At 37.9% G+C, this 17,726-nt stretch overlaps 1 long non-coding RNA gene across 1 annotated transcript in view; it reads right to left on the bottom strand.

Annotated features, from left to right (window-relative positions):
* Positions 1-259: 259 nt before the first annotated feature.
* The window catches only part of LOC309658266, a 588,006-nt gene continuing 570,539 nt past the window's right edge, over positions 260-17,726 (bottom strand). Inside the window, exon 2 of the long non-coding RNA XR_014262158.1 lies at positions 260-6,367. This is a non-coding gene — a long non-coding RNA (uncharacterized lncRNA). The remainder of the gene's footprint in view (positions 6,368-17,726) is intronic.

Genomic DNA, 17,726 nt, shown 5'->3' on the forward strand with positions numbered 1-17,726 from the left:
TTTTTTTAGTATGTTCAGTGTACTCTTTTAAAAGAATGAACAGTACATTTTAGGTGTCTAAGCAAATGACTTTGGCATTCTGGAATAGGCTCTTTTGATAACAGAAACTTTTCGGATGGTCTGTCTTAAACAAATTCCTATTCTTTTTTTTTTTTTTTTCACACACACACACTGTATTTTATTTTTACAAGAGATAAATAGACTGACACCAAGCATTGTACATGGATGACCACAACAAAAGCAACAATGATTGCAATTACCAAACATGAAACACACTCATACTATGTCATAATATTGACATTCAGTCCAGTAATCCTCCACTGTAACAGCTCCTTTACTTTGCAGTGAAAATTGATTTGTATATTCTTTGCCTCTGAGTCCTTGTGGAATTTTTTTTTTTTTTTGATATCCTTAGATTTTACCTGATGTTATTTCTCTATTCAGGACTCCATCCAGAATACCACATTAGATTCATCTGAGGTTTCCTTAGGCTTCTCTAGACTGTGACAGTTTCTCAGACTTGTCCTTGTTTTTGATGACTTTGAGAGTTTTGAAGATTAGTAGAGAGGTATTTTTTAGAATATCTCTGAATTGGGCTTTCTTTTTTTTATTATTAAAATGGAGTTATGGGGTTTTGGGAAAATAGCCATAGAGGTAAGGTGCCATTTCATTGCATCATAGGAAGAGTTCATAGTACCAACATGACATCGCTGTGGATATAAAACGTGATCACTTGGCTGAGGCGGTGTTTGTCAGCTTTCTCCACTGTAAACTTATTCTTTTCCTTCTTTCCGTAAGGTAATCTTTGGAAGGAAGTCACACTGTGCACAGCTCACACTTAAGGGGTGGAGAGTTATGCCCACTTCCCCCACCTTCAGGGGGTGGTTTTCTATATAAATTATTTGGAATTCTTCTGCAGAAGAAACTGCTCTTCTCCATTTATTTATTTATTAAATCACTTATTTATATGTAAGTATGGATTCATGCATATTTATTTTATATTTTATGTTATAATCCAATACTATGTTATTTATTTTGCTCCTCAAATTGTTCCAGCTTTGTCCCTCGGGAGCTCTTTCAGTTGGCTTCTGTGCCTTTGCCATACTCTATAGTTGTGTATGGTATTTTATTTTGTTCTGTTTTGTTCTGAGTTCTTCCTTGTTTTCTGGCACTACAGTCTGCCCCAGGCTTATCTTGTATTTACCAACCCCAGTCCCAGAGTCATGCTTTTCTTCAAAGAGTCTTGGCTCCTTTTATTTGGAGAATAGTATTAAAAACCAAGAGCTCCTTTAAGCTCAACTGTTTCTTTCTCAGATTAAAATATTGTAATTTTAATATAGTTTAATTTACCACCCTTTTTTCTTTCCTGAATGTGTTTTTAGTGTTGCATCTAAAAGGTCATCACCCAACATCACATAGATTTTCTCCTGTGTTTTCTTCTATAATTTTTATAGTTCTTCATTTTACATTTACATATATGATCTACCTTAGGTTAATTTTTGTATAAGGTATAATATCTGTGATTAGGCTCATATTTAGACTTCCAAATATTTTTTTTCAGCAGCACTCTTTGAAAAAACTATCCTTTCCAGCACCATTGGTTGAAAAGAATATCCTTTGTCCATTGAATTGCCTGTGCATTTGTTAAAAATAAATTAAATTTGTGTGAGTCTATTCCTGAGTTTTTTAAATTGTCACATTGATCTGTATGTCTATTCTTTCCCCCAAACAAGGTGCTATGATTACTGTAGCTTTATAGTTAGTCTAGAAGTAAGGTAGTTTATTCATCCAATTTTATTTTGCTTCTTACTATCATGTTAGCTATTCTATGTCCTTTGCATCTGCATATAAATTTTAGAATCAGTTTGTCGATATCTATACAATAGCTTGTTAGAATTTTGATTGGGAGAGGGTTGAATCTATAGATCAAGTTGGAAAGAACTGACAACGACACTGAGTCTTCCAATCTATGAACATATATTTCCACTTATTGAGATTTCTTTCATCAGTGTATTTTTAGTTTTCCTCCTACAGATCTTTTGCATATTTTCTTAGATTTATACCCAACTGCTTTTGAGGAGCTAACGTAAATATTTTTAATTTCAAATTCCAATTTCTTATAGCTGGTACAAATAGTAAGCTTTAAAACATAAAGCAATGTCATGTTTAACCACTGCCCTTAAAAGGCAAATTCCTTACTCTGGCCTACAAGACCCTGCCAATCTCTCTAAACTAATCTCAAGCCAGGTTACCTCTTTGATCCTGAAGTTCAAAATGACTCTTTTTAAATTTCTTGACTTATTCCAAGCTTTTTCATGCCTCAGGGGTTTTGCTCTTCATTTTGCCGGGTTTTCTCTTCTCCTAAGTGGTTTTCTCTTTGGTTCTGGCACCTTTCATCCTTCAGGTCTCAAATCAAATTTCAGCTGTCAGAGTGGCCTTCCCTAATCATTCCATCTAAAGTAGCCTCAACTTTTCTTCCTCTGCCCTTCTTCATTTACCTTTCATAGCCTTCATGGTACTTATCACTCTTGGACATTATCTTGTTTATTTGTTACTCTTCTTGGTTATTATCTGTCTTTACCAAAATAGAATATAAATTAGATGAGAATAGAGACTTTGCCTTTTTCATTCACCACCTTATTCCCAGTCCTTATTACCATATCTAAAGTATAGTAGATGCTCATGTAAATATCTTTGAATGAACATATTTTCTTATAACAAGAAAGATTCACCAAAATCAAATGCCTCAACTTCAATGAAATCTTTCTGGAGTCCCTAAACTGGAAGTGATACTCTCTGCTCTGATTTTCCCTAAAAATGTATTCCTTCTTATGTAATAACTTATAGTTCTGCTCGTTTATAGGCATCTTTTATCTCCTGCTAGGCTATAAAATCACTGAGAACAGGGGCAGGAATTAATCATCTTTGTATTCTCCATGTCTTTTAAAAAAAGTATCTTAATTTGAATTTTAAAAAATTAATAGATAGATAGTGAATTAGCTGGTAACTGGAAGACCTTGGATCTGACCCAGACAAATCTCACCGATTAATTACATAACTGTTGGAAAATCACCTCACCTCAGTAGGTCTTATTTTACATTAAGGGAATTAGACTAGATTGGTAATTCTTAAACTATTTTTTTTCTATTGAAGGAGGTATAACAGAAACTGTCAGTGCTTCACCTATACCCCTGGGAACCCTTTACCACTTTCATGAACATCAGATTCTAGTTTGCTTTTACTCCCAACATCTAGAACTTGCCTCTCTTCACTAGAAGACTGCCCTCAGGCTTCCTGAGAAAGCTTTATCTGTAAACTGAGAAAGTCAGAACTATATCCCGCACCTCTGCTCCAGGAAGCCATGAGCCACTGACTAAGGATGCAGAGTATAAATGTTCCAGCTTCTTAAGTCCTGATAACCACAGCTCTGAGTGAGGGTTACACAATCTCCAGAGCTCCCCTATAAAAGGGACCCAACGCTACCCTCTGTAGGACTTTGTTTGATATCTAACCGTTGCTTGGCCCTGTTGCATTCCCAGCCTCACTTCCTCACATGACAACCTGTTTTTCTTGGAGAAATTTCCTCATGCATCACTTTTCCATGAATACTCATCTCAGAACCGCTTCTGGGGAACTCAACTTGAGACTTGAGACAGTGGGTCAGACTTTGAAATTCTGCTAAAAACCATGGCTTCTCTTCAGGAAAAAAAAAAAGCATTATATTATTCATGCAAGGTTATTTATATAATCTATGGATTTTAATTTAAGAATCCCTTGACTAAAAATCCCTAAGGTAACGAACGTCTTGTTCTTAAATTCATTCATTCCTTCAAAAATGTTTATTAAGAATCTACAATATACCTGTCAGCATTGTAATTCCCGAGGACACTGGAGTGAACAAAACCAACCAGAACCTTGCATCTGAGGAGTTCATCTTCACATGGAGGAAGATGATAATAAACTGGGTAAGAAGAAGATGAGGAAATGTTAAGTGTTAAGATAATTAAAATAGATAGAAAGCTAGTAAGCGACTACCTTATGTATGATGAGGAAAGGAGACCTCTGGGAGGATAAGGCATTTAAGCTGCAATTTTAATGACAAGCAGGAACCAGTCATATAAAGATCAAGGGGTGGCAACACAGGCAGAGGGAACAACCAGTGCAAAATCTCTAAGTTAGGAACAAGCTTGGTTAAGTCTGAGGATCCAAAAGGTTTGAGTGTCTAAACCATAGTATGCAAAGCAGAGAACAGTATGAGATGGAGTTGAAAAAGTGGTCGGGCACTTGTTGATAGATGGTAAATAAGGGTAAGGAGTTTGGATTTTGTTCTAGATAAAGTGGAAATAATGATAATCAGTGCTAGTCTTCTACAGGAACATTCTACTGCTAAGTGCTATAGTATGGGGTTTGGACTCTAACTGTACTTTAATCAGTTCCATTGATACCACCCCTTTACTTTTCTTTCCTTACATACCCCTTCTTTGTTACCTGACTATAAGTTAATGGGTCCCTGGTTCCTCCCTGCTAAGTCTTCCCTTACAGGAGAAAAAAGGAAATGACAGGATGAGTAATTGTATAAACTAAAGCCATCTCTGAATGACTCTAACTCCATGAATAATGAGAATCTCCCTGAAAATTTACACTGATCAGATGAACCATCCTTGACCTCTGACTAGCTCTAGAGCTAGGCTTTTGTTCAGAGGATCGTCACATTAAGGTGATAAAATCTTAGAGCATCCAGGGTATATGTTACTGCTATCTTCACTTTTGTTTATGTTGGGTGGGCAGAGATTTGGATTGATGGCCATGGTTAGCATTGATTTCATATGGATTTAATTTCAAAGAAAAAAGCTACAGATGCTCATTTACTTAAGTCCGTAAAATTCGGTGGAAGGTTGTCTAAAAGCACAGTAGATATGAACAGAATTTCAAATTCAAGCAAAAAAAAAAGTCACAGTATGGCTTCTGAAATATTTTTTATTCCAATTCTTTCACTGGCACCATCGTAGTTATTCTGCAACTCATGCCCCCTAACAGGAAAGGAGTCTTTCTGACAAAGCAAGCTTGATAAGACAGCTGGAGTTTCTTGGAGAATGTTGACCAAAGTAATTACTGTATTTCTGACAGCAGCTGTAAAGATTTGTTGCTAAAAATTTAACCCCTGACTAACTGAATTCAAAGGAATGGTCATATTTTGCTGACACATATGAGGATATTACTTTAAAAATATGAGCTATTTAATTAGATTAAGAGCATAATGATTTCTTCCTTGATACCCTGGGTTCAAAAGCTTTGCAAAAATATTTATATAACAGATGAAGGAAAGTGATTCTCTTTAGTGGCCTGCTTTTCCCTGCTCTGGTTTCCATAGTTGTATGAACCCTAACATTTAGCCTACTTGGCAAGCAACAAAACGTAATCTGCTTTTGGATACAGTTAAGCTTGAAGCAATATGGAGGTAATATAGTGTAGAATGCAGTGCCTTCTCTAATCCTAGGTTGCTAAAATTATCTCTAAAATTTCTGTCTCCTATAATTCTCCTAAATTATCAAAACTCATTGTTTTGCAACAACAAGTTGCCACATATTGGCTGAGTACTATTTACAAGATACTAAAAACTAATGGATTACAAAGAAATATAAAACATGATTTCTGCCTTCATAGTTTATGCTACAGGTATGGCACTGAGCTGTATGGAAAAATAACTATCAAGAGTAGGTAATAAATTTACAGGCATCATCATGATCAAAAGTTTATTATTTAGAGCCTGGTTGCTATGCAGGAGGATTCTGAATAATATTCAAATAAATGATGTGCACAACATCGTTTTAGGAATTTTGCTGATGTCAAACTATGAGAATAAAATGCTGCCTTGATTATAGCACAAGTGTTCATGGTAGTCATAACAGCAGTAGGAGAGTAGGTAGTATAAGAATAGCAAACATTTACTAATCAGACACTACATGTCACATGCTCTACATTGATTATTTCTAGCCCACTCAACCATCCTATGAAGTAAGTGCTGTGAGCCACATTTTTACAAATGAGAACTCTGAGACTCACATCCATCCCAAATTAGGAATTCAATCCGAATTACAAGGTCAGGACTCCTTGTCTCTGCCATGATGCCTTTAAACACATCAATTCAGGCTTCAGGGAAGAGACTGGATCGGAAATAAGTTTAGCACATATGAAACTTGATTCAAACATTCACCCCTAAAGGAAGTATCCATTTATTGTCTATAAATCAACCTAAAACCTTTTTTCAGATCCCCAGCATGTGGAACATCACATCGGTTATTTTTATTCCACCTCCGGCCATTTGTACCGAGGTTGTTGAATTTGTTTAAAAATGGGCAGGAAGCAGCTTCCCTCCTTGAATGCTTAAGATTCCGTAGTTTATGTGCTGAACTTGGGGTGCTTGCACCTCTGGCAAGGCTGGGAGCTCTGTTGCTAGGCTTCCAGTGCCCTATATACAGCACTCAGCCATCCCCCTCAGGCATGTGACCTCAGACCTCCATCCCCTTCCCAGGCAGGGGATTCTCCTGACTGCTGCTGTTTCTCAAAGGGCCACTGCCTCCTCCTTCTCAAGAAAACCAGCACAATTCTTCTCAATGGTTTATGCCTCAAGAAAGCAAAAAACAGACTAGGATGTGTCTTGCAGGTCACCTTTCTTTCAGCCCAGAAACAGAAATCTCTCCTGAGACAAGGAGACACACAGGGTCATACTATCTTTGTGAAATGGATAGAGGTGGGAAAGGACCGTGAGGAAAGAAAGCACATTAGGATCTCACTGAACCACTCTGTCACATAACCATCAAAGACAAGTAGGAATGAGACAGGCAAAGAGGACTAGATAGGGCATAGTTCACCTGAGATTTTACTGGCCTCTGTGTAGAGTCTTGCTACCCAAGTGTGGTTCTAGCATCAGCAAGCACTGTATCACATGGGAATTTGTTAGAAATGTAGAACCTCATTGCAATCCCACCCCAGACTCAACACTAATAAAGGTGCTCTGTAATAAATACTAATAAATATATACTTTAACAAGATTCCCAGATGACTTGTATACGTATTATAGTTTGCCCGCCAGTATAGAGGGCAAAAAGCACAAAGTAAGTTCAGGGTACAGTAAGTAGATCATTTGGCTAAAACACAGGGTTAGTGCAAGAGAAAAAGTTTGACATGTCTAGAAATGATGGCTGGTCCAGACAGTCAAGAGACTTGAAAGCCATGTTTAAGGAATTAGAAGTTTTCCTGTAGTCATAGGGAGCCAGTGGAAGTTTTTGTGCTGAAGAATGACATAATTAAAGGGATGGCTTAGGAGGATTTTTCTATCAACTTTGGAAGAAGGAGGACCATTTGTGGAAGAACATGATGATCTGTAATCTCAAATTGTCTCTGTAAGGTACCCCTTCAAGTCCATTAGACACTTTCAGAAATACATAGGCTTTTTCCGGCTGCTGGGAGACTATTAAATGTACTAACATTTTATGATGCAAAGATGTGCCTATTAATAATTTGAAAGAGTAATTTTAGCTTTTGGCGTCACTGGGTTCTGCAAAGAGGCAGTGGTAGCTACAATCCCAGGGATAAGAGAATGTTCATAGCCAGTTAGAAACTAACACCAAACAGACAGAAAATGTAGGGCAAACAGGGCCCTGGGAACACAGTAGATGAATCTTTCACGTTTCTCAGCGCTGCAGTTTGTACCTCCTTTCACCTGCCCTTTGGCGATTTCCCCACTTATTTGAATTCTTACCTGAGGTAGTTCAAGATGCAGAGTGGAGCTAGATGTTGTCATCCTCTAGGTCAGTGGTTTGCAACCATCACTACACATTAGAATCACCCGGGAAGCTTTAAACACTGCAGCTGCCCAGCCATACCCACAGACCAATCAAATGGTAATTTCTGGTCGTTCTAACAATCAGCCAGGTGTAGCTAGAGCCAAGTAAATGCCCTCAAACTGAAAATTACAATAAAAGAGAAAATGTTCTTCTGGTTCAGTGTGTGGAGTACAATATAAGGGTTACCTTTTATTAAGTCTATGATATATGACAAACACTGAGATCTGTGTTTCACGTGCATTATCTGTTTAGGCCCCCACCCCCACCCCAGATAGCTTGTGTGTCAAGTAAGATTTTTACCATAATCCCCAGTTTACAAAACAGTAAACTGAGGCTCAAAGAAAAGAATGCACTTGCCTACACTCAGGAAGCCGTCGAGCCAGGATTCCACCTAAGTGGGCAAGACTTAGAGCCTGATGCTTGGTCCAAATCACAGATTCTGAGAATTATTTGTGAATTCATTCATCCTTCCCACTCTGAACCAAGGCTACTGAATACAAAGTATTTTTTTCAATATTATGAAAAGAGTGTATTCTGTGATTCAGTCTGCGAATGCTCCAATTTGTTTTGGCATGATGGGTCATTTCTAAAAGCCATCAGTATATAGTGTGGTGCCTTGCCTGCGGCAGGCATTCAATAACTGCTTTGTAAGTGATGAAATACGTGAATTCATGGGACTTTTCAAAAGAATACGGAGACATCTGATTAAATCAATCCTATCACTGAAAAATACACATGAGAATGTCTTTTTAACAGCCATTGCCAGTAGCTCCACCTTAACTTGGTTTACCTACCAAATAAGGCCAAGTCTCTGTACTTTCGGTCTCACTTGCTCACTTTCCTCCAGCTACATTGGAGCTCCTCAGTCAGTCTTTTTCCTGTCTCCAAATGGGGGAGACACCACGCTTGCTGTTCTCTCCACTGGACTCACCTCCTCCTACTCCTCTCCCCATTTCCCACCCAACACTGTCTCTACCACTCTATGCCTGGGTAATACCTTCAGATTCCAGTTTAAATGTGATTGTTTTACACAGCATATAATGACTTCTCACCACCCCTTCTTCCCATCATTTTCCCTCACTATTCCCCTTCTTTTCTTAAAACACATTATCACAATTTGTTATTATGTATCTACTTGTAGGCTTATTTATTCAATAACTGATTCCCCACTAAAATATGCCTTCCTTGAGCAAAGGGATAATGTCTTGCTTTCCACTGTATTTCTGTGCCTAAAAGTACCTGGCACACAGTAGGTGCTCAGTAAAAGCATTGAACATTAAGTGTTTTTAAGTAACTGGTTAAATTTCTAAAAATAACATTGTTTTTTTCTTAATTCCCAGTCTTACTAAGGGATCTAAATTATATATACAGTAGTCCCCACTTATCCACGGTTTTGCGTTCAGCAGTGTCAGTTACCCATGGTCAACTGCAGTCCAAGAAAAGTAGATGGAAAATTCCAGGAGTAAATAATTCACAAAATTTTAAATTGTGCCCCCTTTGACTAGTGTGATGAAATCTCGTGCCATCCCGCTCTGTCCTGTCCTGGATGTGAATCTTCCCTTTGTCCATCACATCCCACCTTTCAGTCACTTAGCTTAATGAGTCATTCTTGGTTATCAGATTGGCTAGTACGCTATTGCAGTGCTTGTGTTCAAGTCACCCTTATTTTACTTAATAATGGCTCCAAAGCACTAGAGTAGTAACGCTGGCAATCCCGATCTGCCAAAGAGGAAGCTGTAAAGTGCTTCCTTCAAGTGAGAAGGTGAAGGTTCTCAACTTAATAAGAAAGTCGTATGTGATGTTGCTGAGGTCTATGGTGAGAATGAATCGTATATCGATGAAATTGTGAAGAAAGAAAAAGAAATACACAGTAATTTTAAACTATCACACCTTGGACTATAAAAGTTATGGCCACTATGTGTGATAAGTACTTAGTTACTCTGGAGAAGGCATTAAATTTGTACAATAAGATATTTTGAGAGAGAGAGAGAGAGACCGCATTTACGTAACTTTTATTACAGTATATTGTTTTATTATTAGTTACTGTTGTTAATTTCTTATTGTGCCTAACTTATAAATTAAACTTTATCATAGGTATGTATGTATAGGAAAAAACGGTATATATAGGGTTTGGTACTATCCATGGCTTCAGGCATTCACTGGGGTCTTGGGATGTATCATCTGTGGATACGGGGGTACTACTAGACTTGTTTTTTCTCACTTCAGTGTTTTCAACTGATGCTTAAAAGTAAATCGCCAACTCAATATGTAGTACTTCCATTCAGTAGCCTACTAGTTTTTTTGAAAACCATTTACCTACAGGAAATCAGTAAGGATCAATGTATATTCAGGAAAATTCCCTGGAGGCAGAAAGTAACCAGAGGATGAGTCCATTTTGAGACAGGGGTTTTGTGATATGATCTGTTAATCTAGGGGACAGAATATTTTACTTCAGCCAATTTCCTGGAATTTTTCAATAAACTTTAAAAGAACTAGTTAATTTTCACATATAGATATACTACTCTCTTGCAGTAATTCACCTTAAGATATATGCAATGATGACTCAGACTCCATATTTGTTTGGACAGTAGATTCCATTCAGTGCTGAAACAGTGTGAACTCTCAAGAAGTTTCTGTGGGATTATTTTCTGATTTTTAATCATCTGTCTATTCATTTAGTCAATTTAGTTCAATAAGCATTGATAACATGTTTACAAGGTGACTTACCCAATGTTCCTTGATATTGGAACGTAGAAGAAACCTATAACAAGGTATTCAAAGAACTCCTAACCATATCAAGGTTACAGGATAAAACCCATGATTTGGAGTAGGGGAGAGATTGCAATGGAAAAGCATAGGAGACAGGATGTAATAAAGGGAGATACGGAGCACACAAGGACCTCAGTTTAATATTGCCACATATGTCAAGCCCACAGCTAACATCACATTCAATGGTGAAAGGTTGAAAGCTTTTCCTTTAAGATCAGAAACAAGTGTGTCCACTCTCACCACTCCTATGCAACATAGTACTATAAGTCCTAGCAAGAGCAGTCAGGCAAGAAAAAGAAATAAAAGGCATCCACATAGCTTAACGACAATCAGCTTTGAAATCACCTGACATCTGTTTAAATTCTGGTTCTGATATTTATTAGCTTTGTCAGTTTCCATGGGCATATTAATAGTTACCTCGATGAATAGTGTTAAGGATTAAAATATGCAAAGCGTCTCACATAATATATCTCAAAAATGTGCAGTTTTCTCTCTGATTTGAGGAAGAAAAAAGCAGTATTAAGTCAAGGAAGAAAGATCCATGGAGAAGGAGAAATTTGAAGTTTAGTCATTTATTCAATATACATTTTACTTTAGACCTATTATGTGTCAGATCCTTTGGATACTCTGTCAGAGAAGATAGACATGATTTCTTGAATTTTATATTTTAGTAGGAGAAAGTAGACAATAAGCAGGTTGAATACAGTTCAGAAGAGAAGGCCATTAAAGGCTATACTGTGATAGAAAGAGACTTGACCAGAGCTGGAGAAGCACAGGGATAGCCACTCTGAGCAGGTCCTATGTGAGATGAGACCTGGACATGCAGCTCATCATGGGAAGATCTCGGGGAAGAGTCTTCCAGGCAGAGGGGCAGCAAGGACAAAGCTCAGAGGCAGGAGCCTGCTTGGTGTACACGGCCACTGTCAACGGAGGGAGTGAAGGAGAGAGAGAGTGATTGACATGAGGTTCCAGGAGTAATTCTGGGCTCTAACACAGAGTGCCTGGAAGGCCGTGGAGCAAAAGGATTTGACTAGTTGCACCTGTTGCACCTCCTCAAGTCATGCAGGAGAACACTGCAAGTTAATTACCATAGAAGAAAAAAAAGCGTTAAAGCATAAGAAGGAAAAATGAGCCTGGCTGAAATATAAATTCATCATCTGTGTAAGTTCATAGAACAGTACTTTAGATTTAAGCAAAGGAAATTTGATGCCATAATTACTAGTTTTTCTTAAAAGGTACCTATGACTGTCAACAGAAGTTCCTCACCAATTCTAATGCCTTCCACGGCTTGTTTCTTCATTTAAGGATTCAGTTTTCTTCTTGGTCAAATCTTAATGAAACAGTGCTGACAAATCAAGTTCTTAAATTCCAAATGCATTATATTCTACATGGAGAACCCTCCTAAAAATAAAGTATTAGGAATGCAGAATTTATATTTTTAAACAGCCTGTCTGCTTTGAACTTTTTATATTACTAAGCAAGAGACCTTACATTTTTTCTCTGTTTTTCCTTATCCTTTTCCAGTCGCAGAGGCAGATTCAATGGTTTATGGAATCCACATGCATAGTATTAAAACGTGGTGAAGAATGATATATACTTCTTTCAAGGCAAGTAGACATTATTTAAACAATAGGTGTTTTCAAAACCATGATACTCTGTCCCTTTGCTTTCTTTAAATTGATTTGCAAAAAAAAAACAAAAAACACCAAAATGTTGGAACCTCCCTAAATTATCAGAGCTTTTTCTTTTATAAGCTTATAATACCACCACTTTAGAATGTATATTTTTCTAAGTTTATAGTAGAGTGCCAACATGCTTCCCACTGCTACCCACAGTGTACTCTACCTTCTTCCTTTGTAGTTGCAGAAAAGATGACTGACCTCCCGCATGTTTGTTTCGTATATGTTTGTGAAGAGAAATAAGCTAACATATATTAGTTTAGGGACAGTGCTCAACACAGAGTAAGTCCTTGATAAATGCGGATTCCTTTTCCATAGTTCAGGAAATTTCTGTTTCAGAATCAGGTTCCCTTACATCTTATATGCTAATGAAAGGTAATGGAGTTAGTAGGTCCTTCTACCCTGTTTCTTAGCCCAGATGCTAAGAACATCAGACACCTATCCCCAAATCCCTGATCTCTATGAAGCTTCTAACCAGGATAAATGTTTATTTCTCTAATTACCTTGATGACTGATATTACCAATCTGTTCTTGACCTTGGTAATAAAATTTCTTTACCTTCACCCTGTTGATCTAGATTCATCATAAGGTCTGATCTCTACTTGGCAACCTACATCTTTCTTGATTCACCTTAATATTTGAGAATTTCTATATCTTAACTGTTTGGGTTCTTCTATAGGGTTAAGACAGAAGCAGACTGACCTAAGTTGGAATCTTGATTATAATATTTACTGGTCAAGTGACCTTGGGCAAGTCCCTCAGCTTTTTACAACCTTAGCTTCCTCATCTGAAAATGGTAGATGACAAACCCACCACCAGAGACTAATATGAAGATTAAATGAAGTAAAGCATATTAAGCACTTATCACAGTGGCTAGCACAATTATGTTCTCAGGCATTTAGTTAACAACAGCAATGTAAAACACAGACACACAGAGAGAGAAAGAGGGACAGAGACAGAGAAATCGGTTTAATCATAATGCAGACCCAAACATTACTACAAATGGTAATGTTAGGAGATCTGGCCTGGGCAGAGTAAGGAATGTTACCATCCACTTTACCTATATGAAGAAAGGAGTTAAATTACAGCTATAATGACCAAAACCAGGTATTTGAACCAAGTTCATATGATAAATTAAAGAAACAGGAATTCATATTAGCCACCCCCTACCCCTCCATGATCGAAATCCTACCTGTCATTTAAGGAAGATAAATTGAGAAACGTCTCTCTATCTTCTCCTCTTTTGCATGTTTCCTTCTTCCTCAGCTTACATCAGTATATGAACTTGTTCCATCCAAATAAGAATCCACCTCAGTGGAAAAGGATATACAAATATATTTTGAGGGAATTTATGTCAGTGGGCTCTAAAACAACAACAACAACAAAAAACCCAAGACAGACTCTGCTGATGCTCTGTAACACTGTGGATTGTTCAAAAGTAAAATTGTCTGCCCCCGGCATTGTCATTCATCACGTTGCCTCAGCGGAATTGCAATCTCAGAGGAAGTGGGAAGGGGATGAGAAGCGAGAAGTGACATAAAATGATTAGTTCTGCTCCACAGATGCAGGATGCTGGCATGTGAGGACCAAGTCAAGCATCTTAGTTGTGAATTTGTTTGTGAACGTGACTGTGATTTGCACCATGAGGAAAAGATGAAAAGAACATGAAACCACATTTTAGGACTGCATGTGATGGTGAAAAAATAAGCAGGCTATATTTTATTCTTTGTGTTATTTCCTAACAACTTTACTGAACCTGCAGACACCCTCCCTCTCCCTCTCCTCCATTCATGCTTCCACATGCGTTCCTGTTAATATTAACCCCTCTACTAAAGACAAAATAAACACAACATAGTTACTGTGAGTCAGAAGGATTCAACATTCATTTTCATTGTGGCCTTCTCAAATCAGGGCAGTTCAGCATGGTGGTTAAAAGTGCTAACTCTGGAAGCAGAATGACTGAATGTGAGTCTCAGCTTTGCCTTTACGTGCCCTGTAAACTTGGGCAAGAAGTTACTTGACTGTACTTTGTCTCAGTTTCCTCATCAGACTTAAAAAAAATGTTGAGGATGAAAATAGACCTACTTCATAGGCTACTCAGTTCTGTAGTTGTAGCCTGAAAGTAAGCATAGACAATATCTAAACTAATGAGCATGGCTGTGTTCCAATAAAACTTTATTTATGAAACAGAAGGCAGGGCTGGATTTGGCCAGAGAGCCATAGTTTGCCAACCCCTGACTTAGGTCTTAGAATTTTAGGTCTGGGAGGAACTTTTGAGAGATCACCTAGTTTGACACCCTCATTTTACATATGAGACAACTAAGAGACAGGATGACACTGTAACTTGTCCACTTTCTCCCCGCTCCCCCAATCACACAGCTAGTGTTTTTAAAAAAAATAAAACTAGTTCTTGTTCTTACACAACTCATGCTATGCTCATCTTTAGAGTTCCAATAATGATGTCTGATTTTCTAGAAGTAAAGATTTCCCCCTGTTATGCATCTCAAAGTTCCAGTGGTCTTAGGTTCATTCTCCAGAAGCAGACCAAGAGAGGATTCATGGGCAAATGATAAGCAGGTAGGGGAAATAAGACAAGGGAGGGAGAGTGAGCCCAAACAAGGGTGAGATTTCAAGCAAAAGCTATTCAGAGGATAAACTTGAGCCTCATTCCACAAGGGAACTCTGGAGTGTAAGTTGTTTAAGAACTGTTTTATTTCCCACCTGATAATCATTGATTAATCGGTGCCCTGGGAGGCTGCAAACTTTCCAGGTATTTCCCAGTGGCCCACGGCTGCCACAGTAGCCCAAAAGTAGCATACTGAAGAGGCTGCATGCAGGTACTGGCCACAGAAATCACTCCCCAAAGTATGTTATATGTGTGTGTTGAGGTGGGGTTGGAATACAAAAATGATCTGAGGGAATTTGGGCTGAGCATTTGCATTGTCTCCTGCACGATCTTAATAACAGAGGAAAATAAATAAATGAACTTGTTTGAAGTTATAGACCAGAGATTCCTGCTGCAAACTAGGTATTTATTTAAACTTTCTTGTTTTATCTGTAAAAATTTATATGAATTTGGTATTTTACCTTAACATCTCAATGATTACTGGAAGGTCTTTCCAAATCTATGAATTTGATTTGCTGTCTTCAAAAGCTGTTATAGCTGATACTTGATTTTTTTAAGTTTTAAACTTTCTTTATCTTTTTAAACACTTTATCATCATTCTCTTTCTCTGTCTCCTGGTAGAATGACATTTTTAGTCAAAATAACATCTTAATGGTTTTCTTTTCTAGTGTCCCATTTATACTTCCCTCTCCATATGGAAGGATGGAAAGGGCCAACCCGCTCCTTGTATACCACATAATCCTAGCTCCCAAGAGGGGAGAAAGAACAGGCAAGCATTCATTTTACTATTCAGGTTTCTTACCATAAATTCTTTCTTTTTAAAATTAATTAATTAATTAATTGATTAATTAATTAATTTATGGCCGTGTTGGGTCTTCGTTTCCGTGCGAGGGCTTTCTCTAGTTGCGGCAAGTGGGGGCCACTCTTCATCGCGGTGCGTGGGCCTCTCACTATCGCGGCCTCTCTTGTTGCGGAGCACAAGCTCCAGACGCGCAGGCTCAGCAGTTGTGGCTCACGGGCTTAGCTGCTCCCAGACCAGGGCTCGAACCCGTGTCCCCTGCATTGGCAGGCAGATTCTCAACTACTGTGCCACCAGGGAAGCCCCATAAATTCTTAAGTCCTTTTCTAGTCTAATTTTAAAAGAATCTAGGATATAAGATTTCTTCCCCAAGTCAGTCCAACTTCACGCTAAGATTAAAATGATCTATGATGCCATGCCATTCCTGCCAAATATTCTCGTGCCCCTTTGAATATACAAGACCCTCTCAAATCACTAGTGCCATTTACATGATATGTGAAGTGTTCTGTTTTTTGGCTTGTTTGTTTTCTTTCCTGGTAAAGATCTCACTATATTTTCCTAGTAGTATTTTTCTTTCCCTTCTCTATTACTCCTTAACCCATGACTCACCTTTATTGTTTATGTTTGTCTACAGTTGCTTTAATACTACTGCAAAATTGAGTTGCCTGCAAAGCCTAAAATATTTACTATCAGAAGAAGTTTGCTGATCTCTGATCAAAATGATGTGGCAGCTATAATATCGCTGATAAATGATTAAAGGGTGACTGGATTCCAGGGAACCCTACCTCTATCTACATAATTTGAAATCCTCATCCTGATATCAAGGTTCTCCACATCGTGGCTGACTTTGCCAGCCGTTTATCTCTCTACTTTAGCCAGACACTGATTTGCTGATGAAGAAACTTACCTCAAACTTCCCCATTGCCTGCTAATAACTACAATTATATTTTACCCATCCTTTATGATTCATATCGGAGAGCATCTTGTCAGCAAAGGCTTTCCCTTTAATTCTAACCATGTGATCTCTTTTTCCTGCAGTCTCCTTGGATTATGCTCTTCTAAGTTTATGCTTTTCTTGTAACATTAATATTCTACTGCTTAATCATTTTTGCTAGGTTCCTCACCCTCACCTGCTACAATTTAGCTCCTAGAGGGGAGGAACGTTGTCTAATTCATCTTTTTGTTCCCTGTGAAACTGAGCACATTTCCACGTGAATAGTTGCTGAGTATATTCACTGAATTGCTAAATTAGATTCTGACATCCTATGTCATAGGACGACCCTGTTGTCTAAAGACGTTCAGGTTCACCTCTCATCTCCTGTATTCAGATCACTCACACTAGTAACTTCTGATGATCATAGATTCCTAAGAGTTAGAAGGCCCTCACATCAGTCTAAACTATGACAATTTCTCTTACAGAATGTTGACAGATTGTTCCTGCCCAAACTGTGTAGTCAAAGATTGCCAAATGTTTGCATACCGCCTACATTATTTTTGTCAAATCCACATACCACCTGCTCTGCTATTTTATCAATATTTCCTTTTATTTACTCACCTTTAACTTAAATAAATGTGCTTAAAAGAAAGGTGATATCACTATCTTTTGTGGAATCTAGTATTGTTGACCAAAAATGAAATATAGTCATAATGATAAAAACCAATGATCTGCATCTGAAGACTTACTCCTGTCAGTTAAAATGGATAAGTAACGAGTCGTAGAAGAATGCTGACGGCATCTTGGCATCAAACTGACTTTCTTGTCTATGTCATATCCAAAATCATCTCTTGAACCATCAAGGATCTGCATGCCAACTTCTAGATAAAGTGTATGGCTGGAGCATACCAAATTTCCGAAGTACTCACTGCTTCTTGTTGATATATCCTTGGCCCCAACAGCTAAATCATTTAATTCTAAACTCCTGTTAAGATAAGTTGTATCTTAAAAAGTAAACATTGGGAGCTATTGATTGTTGGACTTTCTGGCCTGAAAGGGACTTTCTTTAGTT

This window comes from Balaenoptera physalus, assembly GCF_965194825.1.
Source record: "Balaenoptera physalus genome assembly, chromosome: 3".
Lineage (NCBI taxonomy): Eukaryota > Metazoa > Chordata > Mammalia > Artiodactyla > Balaenopteridae > Balaenoptera > Balaenoptera physalus.